This window comes from Fukomys damarensis, unplaced genomic scaffold, assembly GCF_012274545.1.
Source record: "Fukomys damarensis isolate Sample0158 unplaced genomic scaffold, DMR_v1.0_HiC HiC_scaffold_30, whole genome shotgun sequence".
Lineage (NCBI taxonomy): Eukaryota > Metazoa > Chordata > Mammalia > Rodentia > Bathyergidae > Fukomys > Fukomys damarensis.
The window spans coordinates 30,779,362-30,785,361 of NW_022900942.1; positions in this window are offsets into that span (position 1 = coordinate 30,779,362).

Genomic DNA, 6,000 nt, shown 5'->3' on the forward strand with positions numbered 1-6,000 from the left:
CACTTCGCCCTCCTTCTCTGGATCCCCTTCCCATTTGACAAAGGCCTCTTTCCCTACTTTCTATTACCTTTTATTTTACTCTTTCGTTATATTTTGACTGATATAAATAAATATCATTTGAAATTTAAACTTGTTTGTCTGATTTATTTCACTTACTATTGTGGTCTAATTGGTAACAAAGGGTGCTGACATCGGGCAACCTCTGACACAGACTCTATTAAAATAATATTGTTGACATTCTAAGATGTTCATGACTCTTCCAGTAGGTGTACCACACTGCCCATAGCTAATCTTTGTAATACCTACAGGCACTAAGTATTATTATTCCCCCTCTTCTGGTGAGACATGCAGGGTTTCAGTGACCTCTTACAAACCTTAACATGAGACAGTGAGTGGCTCTCAGCTTCCGCATTCATTTATTGTTTACAGCCACCTTTTAAAAATATTTTTTATTGGTAACTTTTTGAATACAATACAGTTACATTCATCACTGGGATCTTGTAGGGACTTTTATTAATTATCTAATGTGCATCACACTGTGACCTAAGAAGCATGAGGAGAAAAAGTCAAGCACAACTCAGAGTTTGAGTTTATTATAAAGACCATAAAACTGTCAAACCTTTAGAGACTCTAATCAAGATTCATTGGAGAAGTCCAGATGTTTACTAGAAGAAAGAGTAGCACTGTTGTCTGAAGTGAGATCTGCTCACAAGAACTGAAACGGCTGGAACTCAGGCTATAGCTAACAGCAAGGACTTAGCAGCTCTCAAGGTAGAGATGCACCTCATCCTCCAAGCCGAGCCTGCCATTTCTGTTCATTCATCTGGCACACATGTCAGGATGCTTACAGAGCGTGGGAGCCAGCAATCAGCCATGCATACCAGATCTTTCTTTGGTCACCAGAGTCTTAGACCTGTGAGCCAAAGTCCAACTATCAAAGAAACTGAATTTTGCAGGGATGGGCACAAAAAGAGTATGACAGAGCTCCAGATCTCATTTTTACAAAGGTTAGCAAATATACTGGTTAGTTATTAGGATAGGGTTCCAGAATGTAAGAAAATCTTAGCTCTATAAGGTATTGTATTAGGGAGCAATTGGGGCTTGCATGGTCTGGAACCAAAATTGGATCGTCAGATCCAGGACCCAGATCAGGGTCAATTCTAAAACTAAGATTGGAGTAAGACCCATGAGATTAGTGGTGAAATATCACAGCCCTGTTCAGGACTGGAGCACCCTGGCTCAAGGTACAATGCACAATCAGGACCAATGCCCCCAGAGTTAAAAGTTAGGACTTTATTTCTTCAACTCTCTCATTGTAGAGAATGGGGTGGTAACAGGTGAGAGCTGTACGGAACTAAAGTTGGAGGAGGAGCTGGAGGTGGAGCTGGAGGTGGAGCTGGAGCAGTTCATAGAATTTCTGACTAACTCAGGTTTGTACCTCAGAAAATGATGTGAGATGAGGCAACACAAAAAGAAATTGCTATGGATTCAGCTTGAAGGACCTGGTGAGATACAGGTCTTGGAGATCGTCAATGCACATGAATGACTGGAGAGGAGGAAAAGGAAACTATAGACAAGAAGCAGCAGAGACAAGCAAGGACTGGCAGAAAGAAGATTGGCGTGGGAGAAATGGGAAGAGCAACCTGAATGGAGAATGAGGATACAAAAAAAAAAATGAAGAGATTGATTAGATTGTATACAAAGGGGTGGAAGATAAATATCAAAAGGTAAACTTCAAATTTGAGAAATGGTCGAAAAGTAGTCTTAGAAAATAAACAAAAATTGTAATTGGAATAACTAATTTTGTAGGCACTACTATCAATATAAAACATTTGACTATTTCTAAATCAATTCTAATTATAATACTATGATTCATATTATTGACTGCTTTTTGTATACGCTGCTCTATATTCCATGTGGAAATGTAAATGATGATCTCACCACCACACACCAGTAAGGAAGACCACACATGACAGGCTTCCCAGCCTCCCCATTAGAACCTTGGATTTTTACCCATCAGTAGCCAGAAATTTCCTTCCAAAATATCAACTTATTACGGACCTTCCTGTCAAAACCCCTAAATGTCAAGATTCCCATCCCCAAGTAGCAAAAAATCTCAAACTTTTTCCATGACTTACAAATCTCTGGGTTTTCTGGCATCTGCCAACATCTTAATGCACATCCTCTACCACATATGACACCCTATTAACACTGTTTAAGAATGTTTGTATTAAGAAATTCAAATATGCAAGTACCTATATATCCTCAAAAGAATAATCTGGTAAGATGGGATTTAGTTCAGAGGTACCACCACCTCTCAATATAAGGTCCTGAGTTCAATCCCTGGTATAGAAGAAGAGGAGGAGGAAGAGGAGGAAGGAGAGGAGGAGGAGGAGGAGAAGGAGGGGGAGGGGAGGGGGAGGAGGAAGAATCATCTGACAAATATCCAAATTCCCATTACTCAGCTTGAGAGAATTGTTTTTTAAGTACAATTATACCTAACTCAGTTTCCTATTTCTGAACATTTTCCCCTCCCACCCTTCTTGCTTCTCTTAATAGGTATAATCATTCTCCTAATAGGAGAGATATATATATGGCCTAATTGCCCATCAGCAGGAGAGTGGATAAAGAAGATGTGGTTTCTTTAATAAAATGGAGTATTATTCAGCCATAAAGAACAAGAAACTAGAGATATTTATAGCTAAGTGGATGCACACTGAGGACATACTCAAGTGAAATTAATAGGATGCATGTGGAAATACTGAATAGTTTCTTTGGTGTGACAAACTAAAAGTGTAAAAAAGAATCAAAATGTATAATTGATATTGTGTAATAGGAAAAATGTCTAAAGGTGTAGAGGAAGTTGGAGGGGTAGGGGAAAGCTAAGAAGGGAAAAGAAAAAAATAAGAGAAAAGGAAAAAATGGACACAAAATCTCTGTAAATAGGGAAGGGAGGAGGGGGTGAAGAGAGGGCAGGGGAATGGGGAAAAATAAGAACCAAGCTATATCAGGTAAAGGTACAAGATCCTAATAATTAATGTAACCGTACTGTATACCTAAAATGTACCAAAAAGAAAAAAGGAAAGAAAATTGTCTCCAGATCTATAAATAGAATCAGACTCCAGTATGGCCCATAAAGAGAAATACAAATCTGAATCTTTAGCTTTTTCTTCCCATTTCACACTATCAGTTATACAATTCGAGCCTTATTTACACTTTCAGTGTTGGCTGTGGTGCTGCTGGCACCCTCGTGGCTCAGCTCCTCAGCCCCTCGGTGGCCTGGGGATGGCTGTGGCTGCGTGCACAGCTTAGCTCCTCGGCTCCATCCCTTTCCTCTTCTGCCCATCCTTATTTGCTCTTTATTTGTACTTTGCCTTACTCAAATGAGAGATACTATATGGCATTTAAACTTATGTTTCTGATTTATTTCACTTAACATTATATTTTCTGGATGCATCCATTTTCCTATAAATGCCTCAAATTTGTCATTCTTTATAGCCAAGTAGTATCCCATTATATATAGATACCACGTTCTCTTTATCCAGTTATCTGTTGATAGGTAAACAGGCTGCTTTCAGTATTTAGCTATTATGAATTGTGCTGCTATACACATTGTTATTCAAGTATTGCTGTAGTGTGATGACTTAAGCTCTTTAGGAAAGATTTTTAGCTGGAGGATATCTGGGATATATGGAATTTCTAATTTCAGGTCTTTGAAAATTTTTCCATACTGATTTCCGTAATGGTTGTACTAGTTGCATGCCTACCAACAATCCCAGTGGGTTCCACTTTTGCCATGGGCACACTAGCATTTGTTATTATTTGATTTCCTAATGATTCCCATCATGTCTGAGGAAAATGAAATATTTTTTCTTTTTATTGAGTTTATTGGTAAAATCTAGGTGTACAATACAGTTGCATTCATCATTGGGATCTTGTACCTTTACATGATGGGTCTTGGTTCTCATTTTTTCCCCTTGTCCCTGCCCTCCCTTCACCCCCACCTCCCCTCCCCATTTACAAACATTTTATTTCCATTTTTTCATTTTCTCATATTTTTTCTTTTCTCTTATTCCCTTTCCCCTACCCTTCCCACTTTCCCTACACCTTTAGCTCTTTTCTTCCTATTTCACACTATTAATTATCCCATTAGGATCTTGTATACTATTATAGTTTTTCATACCAGAGAAACCATTTGGTATTTACACATGTGTGACTTATTTATTTCACTTAGGAGTATATCCTCAAAATGTATCTATTTTCCTATGAATTACTCTAATTTCTCATTCTTTATGGCTGAGTAATATTCCATTTTATAGAAAAACCACATCTTCTTTATACAGTTTTCAACAGATGGGCAAATGGGCTGTTTCCAAGTTTTAGCAATTACAAAATGTGCTGCTATAAACATTGATGCGCATATGTCACTGTGATATGATTCTTTTAATTCGTTTGGAAAGATACCCAGCAGAGCTATGGCTGGGTCAAATGGAACCTCTAGTCCAAGCTCTTTGAGGTATCTCCATATTGATTTCCATAGTGGTTGCACTCCCACCAACAATGGAGAAGGGTTCCTTTCTCCAAACAACACCGCCAACATTTGCTATTGTGTGATTTCTTGATAGCAGCCATTCTTTGTGGGGTGAGGTGGAATCTTAGTGTTATTTTCATCTGCATCTCTCGAATGACCATTGATGTGGAACATTTTTTCATATATTTACTTTCCTTTTTTTTTTTTTTTTTTTTTTTTTGGTACGAGGGATTGAACTCTTGTCTTTGCGCTTGCAAGGCAGGCCACCAAACCGCTGCGCTAAATCCCCAGCCCTCATATATTTACTTTCTGCTTCTACTTCTTTGTCTGAGAAATGTCTGTTCATTTCAGATGCCCATTTTTGAATTGGGTCTTTATCTTTGGGGGGGCTGACTGTTTTGAGTAAGATGAAATATTAATGTTGTTTTAATTTGCATTTCTCCAATGAATGGAGATGTGGAACATTCTTCATATATTTGTTCATATTTTTATTTCTTCTTCTGTGACATGTCTATTCTTTTCTCTAGCCCATTTCTTGACTGGGTCATTAATTTTAGGTGGTTTAATAAATAATGGATTATTATGTCTCAGCTGATTATTTTATTAATTGAATGTTCCAGAGATTATAATATTTCAACTTTTTTTCAAATACCTTTTGGGTTTGACTCCATATAAGTTTAAAAGAAAATTTATTGTTATTATAAAAGGCAAAATTAAATTCGTTTCCAATGTATTTTTCTTGCTTACTGGTAACAAAGATTAAAACTTAGGAAACATATTTCTTTTATGACAGAAATGGAAAAGTGTGGTCAATACAAGCACAGATATTGTTAACATTACAGACTGGGTCATATAAATCACATTTGCATTTTAAGAATAAAACAATTTATACCAATAAAAACAAATTTAAAATGTTAGTGAACCATTAATATTTATTTGCATATTAGTAAAATTACGGACACATTTTTAAAAACAGTAGTTTCATGTAGCCAAATGGAATGAGTATTAAAAATTAGTCTTTATCCTAGTAGCTATTCAATGTATCTTTTCAACTTTCACTTGAAAGTATTTTTTGTTCTTTTCCAAAGATTATATACCCCACAGTAATCCATTTTTTTCATAGATTGGATTAAGGTTACATTTCCTGCCTGTCTTAAAAGCTGATTTTTCTTTTTATGATTTAAAACTATGTTATACTTCGTACCAACTTCACCAAGTCCACCAACTTTGTACCAACTTACCATACCCAGTATGATAACCTGTCAAAATACTTTCCTTGGTTTATTGATTGGACTCATGATTCTTAACCTTGGCTATGTATTGGAATCCCTGAGGAAGTGTTTATAAATATACATTATTCCTAGTCTGCTTCTGTTGGTTCTGATGCAATAGCCTGATTGAAAACCAAACAATATAAAATAATTTAAACCTCTGATATTCCATAAATCCAAACAAAAATGAGTGTTAAA